The 21459-nt window shown below is 38.1% G+C and overlaps 1 long non-coding RNA gene across 1 annotated transcript in view; it reads right to left on the bottom strand.

Moving 5' to 3' along the window:
• LOC308194412 overlaps positions 1-21459 on the bottom strand; it is a 57415-nt gene that overhangs the window by 3238 nt on the left and 32718 nt on the right. The window contains exon 2 of the long non-coding RNA XR_013950516.1: positions 17573-17696. This is a non-coding gene — a long non-coding RNA (uncharacterized lncRNA). The remainder of the gene's footprint in view (positions 1-17572; positions 17697-21459) is intronic.

Here is a 21459-nt window from a genome sequence, read left to right as displayed (position 1 = left end):
ACATAATCTGAATTATCATTATTAAAATGCTGCTCCAGGTGTAATTAGTATTTTATTATCATTAATGTTATGGCTTAATTTAATCCTGGACAGATTTCAACTAGTGTTGCTTCTCTCCTGCCTCTGTGAAATTCAAGTTCTGTGGTAACTAATAGAGAAAGTCTTCACAGTTTCCTCATAAATTAATAACCCTTAAAGTCAGAGGGAGCATTCCCAACTCTGCGCGTTTTGGCTGCCCTGCTCTGTGGTCCTGAGCAGACTCATGTCAACTGCTTCCCCAGCAGTTACAATCATCTCCAGCCAGCCTCACTCAAGTAACTCAAATACTCACATCCTTGGAAGCAGAGAAAGCAACAGATAAAATATTGGTCTGTTGATCCAGCTCCATAAGACTCCACCTTGTGCACCCCACAGTCTTCACTGACTAATGATTTGCCTTATAAACAATAAATCTGGTCTTATGGCTCGGTTTTGTTCATCATTTGGTTTTCATCATGCATTTATTCAGCACCCCATAGCTGGTGGTACTTTTTAATCACGTTTGTCATACTATCTTGATTCAAGCCTTATACTTGGAAGACTCCTAAGGACACAGACACACATACCAAATTGTGTAAATGGGTCAGTCTTATGCTCATCATGTGTTATATCACTCATAGCCAGCCAGCATTTGATACCATGAATTTCTTCTCTTTGTACTTTTAGTGATAATTAAAGCCATTACATTCTCGGGAATTTATTTTCATTTTTGTTTTCCTGTCAAGCCTTCTCAAATCTTTGGTAATAACCAGCAGTCATATTACTGTCTCACCTCAGGTTAGCCTTGGTTTATAACCACTGAGCTGCCTGATGAGCTAAGGGTGAGTAAATCCCCAGGAGGCATCAGTGAATGCCCACTGTAACCTGTTTTCTAGACTCTTGTTTGCCTCACCTAGAAAAAAAAATATATAATATAAAATATAATAAATATAATATAATATAATGTAATGTTATAATATAATGTAATATAATATAATATAATATAATTAATAAAATAATAATCACACTTCTTTAGAAAATCATCCTGTTCTCATTTAAAAATTTTACCATGTGTCAAGGCAAACTATTTCCATGGTTAATTATTTTCTCCATTTAACTTTTGCCCCTTATTTCTAAGATAAATCTGTTTAGCTTTTGCTTCCAACCACTGAATGCTCTGACTGGATTATTCTGTGTGCTGGTTGCTTTTGTTAGATTAAAAATCCCTCTTTCTGTTGAAGTCACGGGTAGACTGTGACTTTATTATTTCTTTATCTTCTCTTAAATGGTATATAAGTTGAGTTTAATAAACTAAAAGAAGAAAAAAAAAAGACAACCATATAGAATCTCAATTCTTGGTGATATTTCAAATTCTGCCCTTCTTTCTTGAACCTTTTCCATTTTTTAGCCTCTCTTTTGTGTTATCTTACTGATAGAATTTACCAAGAATGACACTTCCGTATGTACCTGGCACATCTTTATTTGCTTATAGTTTCCTAAGGCATTTTAAACAGGGCATTACTTGAACCTGTTCCCTGAGCTCTAGAGAATGTGTTCAACCCACTGAGGTTATGGCTTGTGATGTGCAGTCATTAAAAAATGATAAAGTTCTCTATAATAATCTCTAGGTTAATGTCACCAGGATCTTTCTGAAACTTTCCATGTTTTTCCACGTTTAATCTCTGCTGTTTAATCTTTGTTTTTCTCCATATAATTTTTGAGCAAACAAAATTATTTCTCTCTCCTTGATCAAAAGTTACTAAGAGAGAGAATTCTTTTCTGCCTAAAAAACGTCATTAGAATTTGTTTTGAAGACCTGTATCTGCAAAATTGATGGGGATTAAAAAAAAAAAAAAAAAAAAAACCATGTGCTTAGAGAAATTTTTAAAGCTTCCTTCTTCCAGAATAGGCTCGATGTTGTTTCTTATCCTAGAATTTATAAAGCTGAAGTGAAACTTTTGGGTTACCTTTTTTGACTTTTTCCCTTCTTTTGATGCATTTCTGTCTGTGAGCACTTTTACATCAATCTGAAGTTCCTGTAAAAAACAAACTAATAAATTGCATAGAAAAGCACCATTGAAGTACTTGAGCTGCTGACTTTTAAAAGTCAGCTGTCATCTTGAGTACCTGAGTGCATTAAAAAGCCAGAATTTAGAAATCAAGACTGTGTGATCTACTTGGTTTTGTGGTGAGATCTGGTGGTTGTAACAGTACCATCAGCATTCAATATATAAGGCAAGATTCACAAACATTTCTTTATGGAGTCTTACACCCCCTTGGCTTTTGGTGCCGAGTCTCCAAAAACTCCTGTAAAGGGTAATTCACAGACTTGCACTAGATCCCATGCCAGAAGGGCTCCCCTCTCTGCCTCATCTCCAGAGGAAGCAGGGGAAGAGATGGGAAACAGGAAAATGCAAGCTGGATCAGAACAAGGTCTGTCCATCACAATGTACAGCAGTGATCCATAGCAAATGCCTAGGCAAAAATTAACAAAATGCTTGTATAAGACTATTTCTGCAAAACACCCTCTTAACCTTCGGTAGCATTCCTTTTAGGGACATCCTAGGTAACTGGTGTTTTTTATCTAATTATAAAAAAATCCTTTCAATAATTTTCTTCCATTACATTGTCCAATCATTTCTAGATACAATGATAGACTTTTGAGATAGAGATTTCTACAGCTTATTTACACCACATGAAGAATCAGTCAGCTTCTCTACACTTCCAAGGGCCTTTGCTTATATTCCTCTTCCCTTTGACATTCAGCCCATGTTCCTAACTTTCTGCCCACATGGAGCACCGCACACATAGTGGCTTACAAATTGACTGCAGAAACCTGTGTTAACAACCTGTGACTTTCAAGCCACAGCAGTTGTAGTTTATGTCTTTCTGTCAAGAAGCCAGGATTGTAGCTTTAGCAGCAACCCAACCAAACACTTGATTGATGAGGCCTGCATCCGTGCCAGGAACTGGTGGTGTAAGTCGGAAATTCAAAGATGTCTTTGGACCTGCTCACTGCCCCTGTACCTCAGTGCCATAGTTTTATTCAGCAACACCAGGTAAACCTTTGCCCCTGCATAGAAAAGACATTAAAATTTGATCTATTCTCACGATCCAGTGCAACCTCAGTTTTGTAGTATTCAGAGCATCTTGCAGAATAGCTCATCTATTTCTGCATAACTGTGGGAGATACTGACCATCCTAATTGTTTTACGTAGTGAGACACAGTGATCAAACTTTCTTTTAATTTTGGGTGCCTTTTTTTTTTTTTTTTTTTTTTTCTGAGAGGAGAAAAAATTTGCCTATTTCTATGTGACTCTATTTTTAATTTACAGCAAAATCTTATAGAGCTCAGGAGATGTACTTTCTTATATAAGTATTATAAATCAAAGCAATAATAAATAAATATTACATATACCAGACAGGCAGCAAGTCTGCAAATCATTTTTGTAAGTGCACCATAAACCTTACCTTGGCAAGGTTGCCCAGGTGAAGTGCCACAAAGATTTGCAGGAAAAAAGTATGCTGGTGTACACAGAATTTTAGATTTAAATTTCCATGTTACAGAGCTCTCATCATTCAGTTTTGCAGTGCACTCTCATTGTGAATAAGGTAAACTGTGCCCTGTTCTACATTATGAGTAGGGCCTTCAGATCAGGGGTAGTGTTTATCTCTACTGGTGCTGGTGAATCTGTACTTGATATAACAGGTATTTGGGGTTCCTAAATTCAAGAGATGTGTGAAGGGAGAAATTCAAACAGATGGTGAGGGGTCTTGGGCATTTCACCTACCTAGAGAGGCTGGGAGAGCTGGGCTCATGTAGTCTGGTGAAGAGACACTGAAGGGGTGTTCTTATATCAGACTGAACTACTTAGAAAAGTAGTTACAAAGACAAAAATAAATAAATAAATAAATAATCCATGATGTCTTAGCTGGGTCAGTTATGTTGGCATGCATGTACAGTGCGTTTAGTATGGAGCTGCTACTTCTGCATGGTATTTTGGTGTACTATGCATGAAAGCAGAGGATTGTGAAAGACCAGTTCAAATGTCTCTTTATCACACTTCACTTTAGTGGAAATATAAAGTGAAAAATGATACTTTTTCTGTCTTCAGATTCAGAAGATTCCTGAGAACCACTAGACGGATCTGCCTCTCTCAGTTCTTTGGAAATTGCCTTACATGGGATGTAGACACTTCTGCAAACAAATAATATGCAGCACTCTCCTTTGGCGAATATAACAGTTATTGCTAATATTTACCTTATAAACAGTTGAGTGAAGAGCCACATAAAATGCATGCAATTTAACAGGGAAAATAAATAGATTTTGCAGGTATAGTTTAATTTACTGACGGTAAGTAAAATATTACAATCAAATAATTCATTTCATAGCAAGAAAAGGAAAGTTAAAAAGTGTGAGACAAGATTATATTGCCATTTGGCTATTTCTCTTCATATCTCTTCAGCTTGGAGCAGTGGGGATGCGTTTTTGTTGTTAGAATTGATGGCATAAAGAACAGGAGATACTCATAGAATCATAGAATTGTTTGGGTTGTAAGGGACCTTAAAAATCATCTAATTCCACACCCCTTCCATGAGCACAGATACCTCTCACCAGCCCAGGCTGTCCAAAGCCCCATCCAGCCTGGCCTTGAATGCTTCCAGGGATGGGGCATTCACAGCTTCTCTCGGCAGCCTGATCTCTTTTGATGAGACAGTGGAGAACTAATGACTTGATCCTACAGAATCTAAAGGTATAAGAGGGAAGCCTAAAATAAATAAATAAATAAATAAAGAGTATACAACATATACTCTGGAAGCTTTTTAATTTTTCCCTATCATCACTGAAACCATGATAAAATAGTGGTTACAGAAATGGACCTTTAATGATTTTCCTTGTGCTTCTTCCAGACTTGTCTATCAAACACCAGTGTTTAGAAAACCTCTGTGGGGTACTATTTCAAACATTAATACATTAATCAGTGAGGAACCTCTGGATATTGCAGCTGTTTGTTTTTTTGTTTGTTTTTGTGTGTGTGTGTGTGTTTTTGTTGTTGTTGTTGTTGTTTTTCAAGCCAGAGGACTTGTACAATCAATCCACAAATTCCTCTGGCCAGACAAGCTGAACTGACTAATGCCAGATGATACAAGACTGCCTAAGTTATTATAAAAACTAAGATGTCCCATTTGCATCCTAGACTTTTTATTCTTCTATTATAAAGAACTACCAGTACATCCATTCATCTTTGTAATATACTCTTAGGGCTATGAAACAGAGAATGTATCTGAATTAAATAAACCAGAGTGAGAACACTTGTTTTTATTAAACAAAAATTTCTATGAGGCTCTTTTTCTATATCTCTTCTATGTTTTTTTTTTCTGTTTTTGTTTGTTTGTTTGTTTCTTCTTTAAGAAGATACATTCAAGATCTGTGCCAGTTGAATATTCTTAAGCAATTACAGACAAATTGCTGGAATAAAGGAAGTGCACACATCAGTAAATTCAAGTTAGTATTTGCTAACAGACAGAAAACTACCTAGGCCTTATTAAATTACCTTGAACTTTAAGTTACTGCAATACCCAACAATTCTGACTGAAACAAACATCAACAAGAAAAGGAGCCAATGCCTTTGCATATCAGTACAGTGATCTGTATGAATTTACATAAGATTAAAACACTGTTTATTAATCTATATATTTTTTTCCAATGGTCAGTTTCCATATCTTTTTTATCTGAAAGGTACAAATAAAATACTATAATGCCCAGTAACTGGGCACAAAACTATATAACCCCCAAACCTGTACTGATAAAGGAAATTTTTTCTCCTCATGAACGAAACATGCAAAAACCATACAATGAAATTAACAATAAAACCAGGATGATTTTCCAATTTTGCAACAATTAGACTAGTATGTAATCACAAGATAACAAGGCTTGCTGCAGATTTGAAATAGCCTTTAGACATAACTGAATTTAAGGTGCTTAGTCCACGAAATGGATGCTTAGTGCCTGTGATCCAAGGCACCTAATCCAGAGAAGCAGGGGAGGTTAATCTTAATTTATTACAGAGGTGTACAGTATAGATATCTGTAGCTGACCATGTTGCCTAAATTCCTAATATGGTACAATTTCAGGTTGCAGTTAAAAAGGAGTCCTTGAGTCTCTCTCCTAGCTGTCTCAGTTGTCTCCCTTGCAGTGACCCTAAGGGTCATACAGCCTCAGTTCAGCAAATTGGTTCGCTAGAAAACTAAGACTCCCTCTAAAATATAGTTATTTCCCCTTGATCATATGGACTTACTGAAGTACTCAATGTAATGCAGTCTGCAGCACTGTGACAGCTAGGTTTGCTCCATCACAAAGTCCCATACAAGCAAATGGACAGACTGCTCCATCACAAGGTCCCATAGAAGCAAAGCAACCATGCAGCTGTGAAATAGTCCAGCCATAGGTAATAAATAAATAAAACTATTATTTTTGGTGTAGTCCAGTAGCCCATACTAACACCAAACAAGGTGTAAGATCATATGTTTCTTTTTAGGTGAAATTACTTTAGTTCCAAGTGCCTAAAATTTGGAGATCCCCCAGGTGATCTGGCTGATGATGGGCTCAGAATTGAAAGTCATGATGTAGCCCCCTTGTAATACAGCCTTTTATTTCTTTTCTGTGATTTCTTCTTGTAGAGGCTAAGATACAGGCGTGTAAGGAGATTTTCCATCTGAAGACACTCAGACAAAGTTGCTGGGAAATGCTCCTGCTTCCCCTAGTTTTTATGCAAATATGGATTACAAACATTTTTGAAGAGGTTTGTCTTTTTCTGAACCACCTGATGCAGATGTTTGGGGTTGTGCTATAATGCAGTGAAATTAGTACTTCTGGAAAGAACCAAACAAATCTACTGCTAATTTTCAGAACTAATTTAGCAAGCTAGTTGTCACTGTTTGAGGTTCTTCTGCTCCCTGATAAAACCAAGAAAATGACCTCACCCCCAAACCAATTTGAATTGCAAAGTTTCTTTTTTCTCAAAATGTTGCAGTCTTTCTGCACAGTGTTGACATTTTTTGTATACGAGAACTGTCTTCAAACTATATCTCAGTTCCAGAGATGATCATGGCACAATCTCTTGTTTGTACCCTCAGTAAGGACTCAAGTTTACTGAGGAAAAAACATACCATCTCTTCTTGGTTTGTTTCTTTGTTTAGACACTCATCAAAATCCTTCCAATGATTGAACAATGGTCTTCAGAAATCAAAAGTCTCAGAGCAACTCTCGATTTCTAAGTAACCTTTTTTAACTAATGTATGTCCTGCTTAGTTTCACCAAGCAGATGAGGAGTTCAATGCAAACTGAGATGATCAGCTCTAGGTTGCACCTACAAAACACTGGTTGCCATGGGATAAACACTTCAGAGAGATGTTACTAGATTTTTTCAAATCAAAAGTAGTTTCATGATACTGATAAGTAATTTAATTCTGCTGAACTTTCCTGAAAAAGGATCAGTGAAATTTCAGAGAGCTTTTGGTTTATGAGAAGTGTTCTCTGCTCTCACTAATTTCTGCTCTCCAACTAATTTTAAGGGTTTTTGTTTGTTTGTTTGTTTGTTTTAACTTTAAGCTTCACTCCTACAATACAAGCTGTATAAGAAGGTGGCATTGAGGTTACTGGTCAACTTTTTTACTCTTCAGTCCCCTTCAGCAGCACATTTTATTCACTGATTTCATCTCCCAGGATACATTATCTCACATATACAGCAAATTTGATGTATCTCAGAATGTAGTTGAGGGTGGTGAGCAGCACTCTTGGTTACAGAGAAAGGAAGGGAGCATAGCCCAATTCCACACTGCAGAATCTGATACTATGAGATCTCCACAGGTTCTAGATTGGTGGGGGTGCAGGAAAGCAGGAATAGTGAAAATTAAGGCAAAATGCACTGCACATGCAGTGTCGAACATGAATGCCTCTCTCCATGTCCTGTAGGCTTCGGCTCTGCACTGCGCTAACTATTGAGCTGTTTCAGAGCTGGCTCACATCTAGGTGGTTTGGATGATAAGTCAAGGAAGCTCTAGACAACTGTGAAAATGCAGAAAATTGAATACTGAATACAGGATTATCTGAGGAGACCCTTTCTTTTCTGAGAGGTGGTCACCACCTTCCCAGATGCAACAAAGAAACAACAGCAACGCCATCATGACTCGAGTACTCCTTGAGTACTGTGTTCAGTTTTGGGCCCCTCACTACAAGAAGGACATGGAGGTGCTCGAGAGAGTCCAGAGAAGGGCAGAGAAGCTGGTGAAGGGTCTGGAGAACAAGTCTTACGAGGAGTGGCTGAGGGAGCTGGGATTGTTCAGCCTGGAGAAGAGGAGGCTCAGGGGCGACCCTATCGCTCTCTATAGGTACCTTAAAGGAGGCTGTAGCGAGGTAGGGGTTGGTCTATATCTCCCACGTGCCTGGTGACAGGACGAGGGGGAATGGGCTAAAGTTGCACCAGGGGAGGTTTAGGTTGGAGATTAGGAAGTTTGGTAGTGGCAGGTCTGCAGGGGTGGCCTCTCTGAGGAGAGCCCAGCAGCTCCCCCATGTCAGAGCAGAACCAGCTCCAGCTGCTCCAGAAGTGTCCCACCACTGGCCAGCACTGAGCCATGAGTGATGCTGGTTGGGTCTCTGGGAGAGAAAAAAGAGAAAAAACTTCTTCACGACAGTAGTGGGGAGAGAAGAGTGAGAAAATACAGAGAGAAACAACCCATGAGCCTTTTTATTTTCTCCCCCTCTTCCTTTCAGTAGGGGGAGTAAGAAAGTGGTGAGATAGAATTTAGTTGACCTTCGGTGTGAAACCACCATAAATTAGCATATATGTATGTTCTTTGAATTCACTGGAACAGATATGGCCTGCTATATCTGCAAACTTTGATATCGCTATGTCAAAGAAAGGTTTGTAAACACCAGGGAGCAGTTTAAGGGAATTCAGACTTGACCAGCATCATGAGTCTCATGTTTTGCTCTTCCAGATCAGTCAGACTATTCACTTCATTAGTCATTCAGCCAAGAGAATGGAAGGGCACTTGCTACACTGACATGTTCCCACATTTTGTGTTTCAGCTATCTAATCATCCCTTTCACAGAATCACAGAATCACAGAATCACAGAATCACAGAATCACAGAATCACAGAATCACAGAATCGCAGAATCGTCTAGGTTGGAAGAGACCTCCAAGATCACCTAGTCCAATCTCTGACCTAACACTAACAAGTCCTCCACTAAACCATATCACTAAGTTCAACATCTAAACGTCTCTTAAAGACCTCCAGGGATGGTGACTCAACCACTTCCCTGGGCAGCCTATTCCAATGCTTAACAACCCTTTCAGTAAAGAAGTTCTTCCTAATATCCAACCTAAACCTCCCCTGGTGCAACTTTAGCCCATTCCCCCTCGTCCTGTCACCAGGCACGTGGGAGATATAGACCAACCCCTACCTCGCTACAACCTCCTTTAATGTACCTGTAGAGAGCGATAAGGTCGCCCCTGAGCCTCCTCTTCTCCAGGCTGAACAATCCCAGCTCCCTCAGCCGCTCCTTGTAAGACTTGTTCTCCAGACCCCTCACCAGCTTTTCCTATATCTAGTAATGAAAGACAGAAAAAGGTTTAGTATTATCCTTTTATGATAAGTGGTCTTGTCACTCTTCTGATGTCTCTCTTACTAGAATGGAGATTGTCCCCTCTGAAACAGATGGGCTTTTTTGTTGTGGCCTGACTTTAACATACAGTGGCTCTTCCCTCCGTCTTTCCTGAATGTAATAAGACCTTACTTTGCTTTACCAGAAGCCAATAATTGAGAATTTCAGGCAGGATAGAGGTGAACAGAAAGTAGAAAAGCATGACCCTGAACAAGTAATTTTCAAGGGCACAAATTCTTTCCTTCTGGCTCATTGAACATTACCCATGATTTCCCTCTTTTAAACATAATAACATAGAATTGCTGTTTCAGAACAGACCAATGGTCCATCCAATGCATCCTCATAATCCCAATACTAACCAACACTGAATGCTTCAAGAGGGCATTAAAAAAAAAAAAAAAGTCATACATCTAATTGGACAATAACACACCATAGGGGCATGGGGGGAAGTTACTAACTGACCTCATCTGGTGTTCAGGTAATTTTCTTAAATATGAGAATTGACAACCCTTGTAATTTTTTCAGTGCAGTTAGTGTTACTGCAGCTGCTCTTCCTAGTCATGAAAATATCTGTTATTGCTTTCAGTGGGACAAAGTATGTTTCCTCTTCTGCATTCATGCTTTAAAAACAACTATCTAACATTGTGTTAAGTTTCTTTTTAGACCCCTTCCAACCCAAGCTATTCTATGACTCTGTGATTCTGTGATTCTATGATTCTGTGATTCTATGATTCCCATTATGCTATGATTCCTACTATGCTGTTTCCTGTTGTGTTCCATGATCATCCAAAATGTAGGGTTAAGGATTTGTGCTAATAACAGTCTAAGCAGTGTGTTGCCTTCAGAATTCTCCCAAGTAAGAAAAAAATTCTTTCTTCATGAAGAAGAAAAGAGACAGTAAAAGCAAAAGAAACATAAATGAAAAAGAAAAAAAAATGTTAAAGAAATGCAAATTTGTCACACATAATGTTAAAGGAAAACATACAATAAAACACTTGTACATTTGCTCACAACAAAGTGTAGAAATATAGACCCATTTCAGCTGGAGTCAGGTTTTCATGTCATCTGCTCCATCCTATGCATTAAATTGGAATTGATGTCACTGTCTTTTTCACCATGCTAACAGGTGCCTGTCTAATCTGAATTTGACTGCTTCCACTTTCAATTTCATAAACTCTATGGGGAGCCTCTCATTCCCTAAACATTTCTTCAACTAAAGGCGTAACATAACCACAAGCCAATGCATTTTCCTTGATTTAGCAGGTTTTCAATCAGATTCAAGACTAAATTTTTGCAAACAGCTACCTCAGAGACAAGAGATGTCAGTGATGCTACTGCATCAAATAAGAAGGAATTCATACATTCTATATATGCATAGTTTCCTTCTGGAACATCAGCTCATCCCCACCTTGAATCCAACAGTTTTGAAAATAAACAAGGTTTCATAAAATGTTTTGCACTTTCAGCGGATTCCTTCACAAATATTGTTTGAACCTTCCAGTGCTACAAAAATTGTGCTTATGGAAAGCAAAATAGAAATAGTTAAAGAGTATAGTATCGTAGAATCATAGAATCATTTAGATTTGAAAAGACCTATAAGATCATCTAGGCCAGTCATCACCGAACACTACCAAGTCTACCACTGTACCCTGTTCCTAAGCCACATCCACACCTCTCTTAACATCTCCAGGGATGGCAACTTCACCACTTTCCTGGGCAATGCCTAGCCACCATTTCTCTGAAGAAATTCTTCCTGACATCTAGTCTAACATACTCCTGACATAACTGGAGACCGTTTCCTTACATCCTATTACTTTTTACGTGAGAAAAGAGACCAACATCCTCCTTGTATCAACCTCCGTTCAGGTAGTTATAGAGAGAAATAACATCTCCCCTGAGCCTCCTCTTCTCCAGCCTAAACAACCCCAATTCCCTCAGCTGGTCCTCATGTCTTGTTTCCTAGTCCCTTCACCAGCTTAATTGCTCTTCTCTGCACAGGTTCCAGCAACTCAACATAATTTTGTAGAGAGGGGCCCAAAACAGAACATAATATTCAAGGTGTGGTGAGATGCTGTTATCTTCTGTCAACACCAAACCCTCAGGAACAAGTATCACTTACACCCTTTACTCTTTGCAAGATTCCCTGTGTACACAACTACATCAGACAGGAGGGTTTTGATGAATCCAGCACTCCACAGATTCCTTAATTCCAAGTGATTTTAAATAAAGGAGCTCTTTTGGAATTACTGAACCATTCCCATTGCAACAGCGCAGGAAATCACTCAGAAGGTTGCCATGTCTCAAAGAGATGTATGTTGTGAAAAGGATTACTATCTCAGTGGGAATAGTGGGGCTAATAAAGATATTGATTAGTTCTTTTCTCTAAAATATCATTTTACATAATTTTTCCACCATTTGTATTTATTTAAAGAAATAGCAATAAAAGCAACAAAAACTACATTTTCACTTTGCAAGACTGGCCACAGTGTAACTTTACAAATCAGTCTTAGTATGATAATGGTGTGATTAAAACCAATGCCACTACAAAATAGTAATAATTAAATTTTAGCTCACATGCAGAATTTCACAGCCAAAAAAGAAAAGTCCTCAAAGATATAGAGATGTCATGTCTGAAACCTTTCAATACTTAAAGGAGGTTTATAAAAAAGATAGAAGGCAACTTTTTCTATGGGTAGATAATTATAGGACAAACGGGAATGGTTTTAAACTAAAAGAGGGGAGATTTAGATTAGATGTCAGGAGGAAATTCTTCACTCAGAGAGTAGTGAGGCACTAGAACAGGTTACTCAGAGAAACTGTGCATGCCCCATCCCAGGAGGTGTCCAAGACCAGGTTGGACAGGGCTTTGAACAATGTGGTTTGTTGGGAGGTGTCTCTGCCCATGGCAAGAGGGTTGAAACTAGATGATCGTCAAGGTTACTTCCAACCCAAACTGTTCTATGATTCTACGTCCCTTTGATTTCAATGATGTTAGTTGTCGAAATAATTTTGGGCACTGAACCTGAGTAACCCAGGAGGTTCCATTGCTACTAGTAGAATTTCTTCCCCTCAGTTAGGTATTTTTTTAAAGTAATTCTGTCTCACATCATCCAGAAACATACCATGTGACCTACTTTGATACTGATAAGCATATGAATATTTCAGTTTATAAAGTACAAAATTTGACACACGACCTTCAGCAGGACTGTGCTCTTGCCTAGCAGATAATCCACTGCTCACCCTACTGACACTGCCCTCAGTTTATCTGAAAGGCCATTTCTAATAAATGACCATTTATCACTGGATAGTGGAGGCAATTTCAGTCTACAACATACTAATTTAACTCTGGCTGCTTTCACTCTGACTATAAGCTGTTTCCAAAACAATAGAAAAACTTTTAAAGTAACTGTTGAAATACAGACTCATTCTATGTCTTTACAGTTTCTTTATGAATTTTAGTATATCCTAGAAGTCAATACTGTAACAGTTAAAAATAAATAAATAAATAAATAAACAAACAACTCTTTGGATCATCTAGGTAATATTTAAAGCCATTATTAATTGTTCTGGGTAAAACAGATTTTTTTCTGAAGATCTTAAAGCAGGTTCTTATGTACCTCACCGCTTCCTGTTGTACCATGTCTGAAAAATACTGTCCGACTTCACAGTGGTTCTTAGTTAATATGTTGGTTTAGATTGTCCTGGATTCAGCTGGGATAGAGTTAATTTACTTCCTACTAGCTGATATGGTGCTGTGTTTTGGATTTAGGATGAGAATAATGCTGAGAATAAAACATCCCATGTTTTAGTTGTTGCAGGGCAGTGCTTACACAGAGCCAAGCACTTTTCAGCTTCTCACACTGCCCTGCCAGCAAAGAGGCTGGGGGTGCCCAAGGAACTGGAAGGGGACAGAACCAGGACAGCTGACCCAAACTGGCCAAAGGGATGTCCCATACCATGTGGTGTCATGCAGAACAATAAATCTGTGGGGAGTTGGCCAGGGTGGAGCTGCCACCGCTCAGGGACAGGCTGGGCATCAGCCAGTGGGTGGTGAGCAATTGCATTGTGCATCACTTGCTTTGTTTCTTCTTTATTTGTTATTGTTCTTTTTTTTTTTTTTTTTTTTTTCTGTCTTGTTAAACTGTCCTTATCTCAACCCAAAAGTTCTCACATTTTTCTTTTCAATTCTCTCCCCCATCCTCCTGTGGGGGTGAGGAGAGTGAGTGAACTGCTGTGTGGTTTTAGCTGCCTGCTGGGTTAAACCACAACAAGATGAATTCTCTTTCATTTTTCCTTAGACTCCTATCCTCCACTTTAACTGTAAAGTTCCCAATTTATAGACAAGGATATGAGTCACAGAAAAATCTAAGTTTATTTTGAAGGACTGTGACAAGACAGGGAATTCAGCTCCCTTCTTCTGAGATTTAACCTACGGGGATGAATTAATTTCAAAAGAAGAAGGCAGCTGAGAAGGAGACCTATCCACTAAAAGATAAGACAAAATATTTCTGACTGAAGGGGAGGTATAAGAGGTTTTGTTTGGCTTGAAATCAAAGATTCTCAGGAAGTCATTAATCTTCTGCAGAGCTCATTAAAGGATGTCCCACCCCACATTAGCAACTGCAGATGGTTTTTAAAATACATTCCTGAAGAACAGAAAAGAAAGAAGGGATGCATAGACTTCGTTTCAGTTAGTATCATTTTCATTAGCTTTATAACTCTTAAAGGTGGATGGTAGAATGGTGAATATTGATTTGTTTGACTGAGAAAGTGTCTGGCAATGGCAAAAAAGAAGAAGGAACACAAAATATGCCTGTTGTCTGGAAATATTTGATTACAATCGTTTTGTAGAATAAAGTCACTTCAACCATTAAGACAATCATACCAATCTCTATTTATTTCATATATAAAAGAGTTAAACAACAAGGCCATATTTCTTTATGTAAAAGACACTGAGACTTGATGCTGTCATTCAAATTTCAAGCTGATGCCTCTAAAAGTTACTACTATTAATATCTATCAGCATTCTTTCACAGAACTAAAATTAGCTTGAAATACTGTTATTGTTATAGCAAAGTTTCAGTGTTATTTTGATTTCTGAACATCCTTATAACTCAGTAAGTACATGCTAGTTAATTGCAGAGATTTACTCTGATACTTGTATGCAAATTTACTGTGCTGATATTCAGTGCTGTCCTCCTGTTTTGGTAGACCTATTGCAGACGTTTACATTGCAGATCTTTGACTCGTGCTATCTTATTTTGTATGTAGCTTGTATTGGATCTGACAAAAAAAAAAAAAAAAAAAAAGTGTATCCAGTTTTAATGATCTATTTGTTAATGTTTCATCTGAAAGTTTCAACAAAAAATGACAGAAAATGCCTGGTCAGCTTTTCTTGATATTTTCTGTTACTGGGTGAGGCAGGCTAACATGGTGACTTTATAGGGATCGTAGTTCCTAAATTTAATTCTTGGATCTCTGGCTTTTGATAGTCATTGTCATTTCACAAAAATGGGTTCACTTCCACACCATACCATTTCTGTCTACAGCAAAGAAGAGTGTACAGCTCACTAGAGGCAGCATGAAATTCATTGCAAAACAAGTAGTAAGAAATAAACATGAGTATTATTTAATAATTAAAATATATTAATATATTCATAGAAATGTATGAAAAGAACACCACAGATTTATAATAGCAGTAGGAAATCTACATCTCTTCTTGGAATTTATCTTTTCTTAAGGGACTGTGTCTAGCTCAACTCAGTCCCAAGTTGGTTGGCATAATATTGTATACAGACTTTAAGATTTAAAGCAGAATCTGGAGAAGTAGATCAGTTTTCACTTGAATTCTTTAGAAGTTAGTCTGCCCTTTCTTTATCAAAATGCTTTTTTTCATGTGTGAAAAAGAGGGGCATATCAGATCTGCGAAGAGTAGAAGAAACTAATGTGGCATCTATGTGAAATCTTATTTACATATAACTGGATCCAATTTGTGGTATCGTGAGGTGAAGAGAAAAAAAGTGACATCTGAAAGAACCATGTCCATGGGCAGACACCCAGCCACCTGTGGAACCTGTGCTGTTGCCAGAAAAGAAAGCAGCCAGTTTTATGCCAGCAAAACCGTGTATCAGTCACGGGCCAGATATTGCTGAGTGTGAAATCTCTTTCTGACATGGGACTGGTTTGCATGAAATGACGTGGCCAGGTTGACAGTTATAGCTGGCAGCTCCATGTCAGAGAGAGTAAATTTCATGTGTAGCAAACATGAATAGTCCTCCTGGTGTCTTTCTTGCCTTTCTATCTGGTTCACACACTGGTTCTGCTGTGCAACTAATCTTAAGACAAGAATAGTCATTATTCGTTTCTTCTTGCACCTCCACATTCATACACAGCTGGTTTCTCTTATAAGCCATGGCTTCACCTGGGGAGGAAGACTTTTATCAGCTAACTGAGACTACAGACATAAAGCAGCCATCAGTGAATCACTGATATTGCATATGATTGTTGGAGATGACCCAATCCAGTATTAATATACAACATTATAAAGACTGGACCCTTGATTTATCTTTGAGTGATTTGTGTGGTATTGCTGATGCTGAGTCCTATATGAGACTGCAGACAGTACAAGGTGCTCTGCATATAGCCAAAACCAAGACTATTGCAACACCTTATGTTGTTATGTCATGAGAAAATTTCTTTCATTGTCACCAATTTTGTAAGAGATGGCTACAAATAATTTTACATTAATAAGGTGCAAGAAATTAAGTAACTCAAAATTTTATATATTTCCAAATAGAAGCTACCCATTCATTTTCTTTATGTCTGTTCATAAGCGCTTGAGTTTTGTGCACATACACATGAACATACACATGCATACATAAATGCGCTCATACATATATTATGACATTTATATGCATACATTTAAATACATATTTAAATGTGTATTTATATATATACACCATACTTTTATATGTGTACCATAAAACGTGATATATAAACTGTGCAATGATTCATGCACATAGAAAACACCCCAAAATTTTGACAGCTTGATTGCTAGTATAAGAAATCAGTTGGACATGAAACAGTTAATAAAATTATCCAGAAACATCCTTGCTAAAGTCAAAATCAAAAACTACTTCTGCAAATGCTGATTTTTTTTTTTTTTAACAAGGGGGGAGGGTAAGAAAATGACTTCTTGAATGGCTGCTTAAGTTTAAAGAGGCTCATTTTAAAATACTGAAATATGTATTAAATAAAAGGTTAGAGTATTTGAACTTATTTGAACTTGAATGTCAGCTTCTATTAAACTCACAACAACAAAAAAATAAACATCTATCTCAAAATTAACCTGGCTTAACAGAGAAGCTAGATATCCAACTCTAAAATGTCTCCAGAATGACTTATCACAAAGTCAAAGAAAGACAGGATAAGTACGAGCCTAGGGAGGAGAAATTCTCAAATTTTCATCAATGCTGGTGCAAAAGCACAGCATATTTTAGACAAAAAAAAAAAAAAAGTCTTAACATTGAGGAAAAGAATTTTTATTTCTTCTGCTCATCCTGCAGGGGACAAGTGGCACAAAGCAAATAAAGAAACATAGAATAAATAAAATAAAATAAAATAAAATAAAATAAAATAAAATAAAATAATAAAATAAAGTAAAATAAATAAAAATAAAATAAAATGAAATAAAATAATTAAAATAAAATAAATAAAAATAAAATAAAATAATTAAAATAAAATAAAATACAATTATGCAGGAGGAGAGTATCTAGAACCAGAAGAAGCAGGGCCTTTCTCAGTGTGAGCCTGCATTTTCTCAGGAGCTGCATGCCATGAATGTATTGAACTAACATAACGACAAAACCTGCTGATCTCAGACTCACCTGAATATGCAAGAATTGTGTTGTTTCCCTCTCCAGGGAAAGGGCTTATAGCACCTCCTGCTTTCCACGGTTCTTCAGCTTCATAGCCCTCAGCATAGTTCATCCTCTTCACTCCAGCAAGCAACTGGCAGATAGCAAAGAAGAGGTGCAAAGGCCAAAAGATGCTCGAAACAATATTAATAAGAAATGGCTGTTAGTTCAGTGTTCATTCAGCACTCAATATGACAGCACCACTGAGACCAGCTCAGTGCAATCTCAACAGAGAGGATGTTATAAAGCACAAAAAAAAAAAAAAAAAAGGATTAAATTATTGTTTTTATTGTTTTCTCTAGGATATTAAAATCCTTTTATAACTGGAGACATTAAGAGCTCCTCCTATTAAATACGGTATTAGTGAGAACAAGAATTCCTCATGAGAATACCAAAGTAAATGGTGAGGTATACTGAGATTTAAATTAGATTTCTAATTCCTCCTATTCATTGATTTTCTTTTTTCAAGACAAATCCGTTTAAGTAAATGTTGCCTAGGTTTTCATAGTACTTAGAGCTCAATTTCATAAGCAACAGTGCTTTATCAGGTTATAGCAGACAATGAGAGCTGCAGGAGCTACCTATACCCTGTCCATTCTCAGCCCTTCATACATAAGGTGGTGGGACTGATTTCAGTTTGGGGGTAAGCTAAGTCCAGTTATCTCACATTTGCAGTAGCTGAAAGTGTGGAGTGAGAGGTTATCGTTGCCCCTCTGATAATGCACTGCTGTGACAGGAAGACCAAGCCTTTATTCATCAGTTTCTTCCATTTTCTCACTTACAAAATGATTATCCAAGATTAATCAAGTAGTATTCAGAAACACTCAAATGTAGCTATAATGCTTATTTACAAACTGTTTTCATTTCCTACTGCGTGACAGAACTAGATTCACGCCTGGACTGGCTTCAGGACAAAGCAGGGCCAGTGGCTCCCTGGGGGCTGGGAGTGATGGGGGCTACCCATGGAGGCTGATGGGACAGGGACAGGGAACAGGGCAGGCTGGGGTGGGTGGAGAAGCTCCCCCTGCCCAGGGAAAAAATTTCTGGAAAGAGACAGCACCAACATAAGTGGTGCAAAAAAGTCTTTGCCAACAGGATGGCCAACCTCTTGTGGAGACCCTTGAACTACGAATGACCACAGAGGGAGATGATGACGCATAGTCAGGATTAGACAGGGTGTCTTCTACAGACCACCTGATCACACAAGTGGAAAAGCCTCACATTTGCAGACCCTGGTCTTCATGGGGCACTCAATCACCCTGATATCTGCTGGAGGGAGAACAGACCAGAGCACAGGCAGGCCAGGAGGTTTCTTGAGTGCATAGAGGAACACTTCTTGACATAGATGACCAAGGAAACAAAGAGGGAGAAGCTTTGCAGGACCTGACACTTACAAACAAGGGAGAACCGACTGGGGATGTGAATGTCAGGGGCAGCATTTGTTGTAGTGTGTGTGTGATGGTGGAGTTAACATGAGGAGCAAGGCAAAAAGCAGGATCATAACCATGATCTCCAGAAGACCAGACACTGGCCTCTTCAGAGATCTTCTTAGAATAATCCCATGGAATAAGACTACTGGAGACAAAGAAGGGTAGAGGAGATCTGGATGATTTTCAAGGATCACCTTCAAGCTCAAGAACTGTCCATTCTGATGAGCAGGAAATCAAGTGAAGGTGGCAGGAGGCCTGTACAGATGAATAAGGAGCTCCTGACAAAACTCAGACATAAAAAGGAGATGTACAAGAGGTAGAAGCTAGACCAGGTGACTTGGGAAGAATATAGAGACACTGAATGTGTAGGGATAGGGTTAGAAAAGCCAAAACCCATCTGGAGTGGAATCTCACAAGGTACTTGAAGGGAAATGATAAAGCCTAAATCTAGCTTGAAGTACATTCAAAGCAGACCACTGCTGTGGGCAGTGAAAGAGCTAAGACTCTGCAAGTTACTTTTATTAAGCCAGTGCCCTGGAGTTTCTTCCTGACAGCTGTTGTTGATGTCCCTGAACCTGAGACAGAAGTTATAATAGGTTGAGAAGTCCTTTGATGCAGAGATGCTCCATCAAGAAATCTCTGTTTTCAACACTCTTCCAACAACCAGGCACAAGCCTGATTCCTCAAAGCTTTTCCTTCTTTTGCTTCTCTCCTCTTTTGATGTTTTCTCCCACTTTTCTCTTCCTGCCACAAAACCGCACGGTAGCCTTCAGCTGGCTTTGAAGGAAAGGATGATTTTCTCTTCTGTTATACTTCAGCTCACTGAAAAATAAATTCAGTGTGGGTACAGCTACACTAACCTGGCTGAAATGTCCAATATTGGACTAAATATTGGAAGGCCAATATTTTCCTTCCCTGAGACTTTAATTCCAGTCTAGTGTGAATTTTAATTTTCTGAAGAAATTGTAGCCATCTTGTTCTGAAATGAGAAGGATTTTGAGATTTTCCAGAAAATCTGCATGACATTGTTTGGCATTTCTGATTGTAATTATGCTATCTATGGTACGTCTTTTTACCACGTGACTACAACCCACTCTGTATGTGTATATTTTATATTTTAAGAGACACTCAAACCCTTTCTTTCCTGTTTCCTAGGAAACAATCACCCAATCCCTTTCAGTTAAACTGTGAACAGCTTAGTTTCCATTATGCTGTTCATTATTTCAGAGAGCTAAAATGATCACCACAATTCAGAGAGCCCTCCATGGAAGAGCTATAGCAGTTTCAAAAAACAATACATTGAAAAGTATTATGATAATTGCCTTTTTTTGATATTTCTTTTCACCAGCCTGGGAGTAGAATTGTCCATAACATTTTCAGCAAACCATGTTGGTCTGTCAAAAATAACGTTTCACTGGCCTCCGTTAGCTTTCATGAAATTTTCAGGGGAAGAGATATAAAGGAAGCTTCCAATGTGTCACAACCTTTTCATGGCAATGGATATTGTGCTAGATACAAAGTTACCAGTAAATATCAGTAAATGTGACTAATGATTTTCACGCATCATTTCCACTACCAGATCCAACATCAAATTGCAATCTATGCTTCTATGGAAAAAACTGGAGCACCTGTCCTGTGAAGACAGGCTGAGAGACCTGGGGTTGGCCAGCCTGGAGAAGAGAAGGCTCCAGGAGACCTCAAAGTGGCCTTCCATTACCTAAAGGGGGCCTACAGAAAGGCTGGGGAGGGACACTTTGTCTGGGGTTGTAGAGATATGTCAAGGGTTAATGGACTTAAGCTAAAAGAGGTTTAGGTTAGATATGAGGAGGAAATTCTGTACTTAGAGGGTGGTGAGGCACTGGAAGAAGTTGCCAAGAGATATTGTGGATGACGCATCCCTGGAAGTGTTCAAGGCTAAATTGGCTGGGGTTTGGGCATCTTGGTCCAATATATGTTGGAACCAGATGATCTTTAATATCTTTTTCAACCTAAAACAATGTATGATTCTATAATTCTATAAAAAAAGTTTTAGAAAGAAAAAACAACAATAACAACAACAACAACAACAGAAGATTAGATTTCATCTGGAAACCAATCTTTCCAATATAGTTACAAGTAGGATGGAAATCATTCTAAATCCTTTAGTCTTTGATAAACAAAATAGTTGTGTTCCAGTAAGGTTCACCCAGGAGTGCTACAGTACTTACAGCAATATATAATACAATTATGCCTCCATTAAGAGTAAGTGCCTTCGATTGCCCTATAAAAGGCAGAAAATCCTAAATCTACTATTATCATAATTCTTCAGGAAAAAAAATAAAAATAAAAATAAAAAGAGCAATAGACACTGCTGATGAAAAAAATCTATTAAAAACTGGACCCCATTTTTTTGCTCCAGCTGTATATCTATGGCCTCCTAACACTCTG

Source organism: Anser brachyrhynchus (assembly GCF_964034855.1).
Source record: "Anser brachyrhynchus genome assembly, chromosome: 4".
NCBI classification, from domain to species: domain Eukaryota; kingdom Metazoa; phylum Chordata; class Aves; order Anseriformes; family Anatidae; genus Anser; species Anser brachyrhynchus.
Note: the sequence above shows the minus strand (reverse complement) of the source record. Positions and strands in the feature narration are given on the sequence as shown.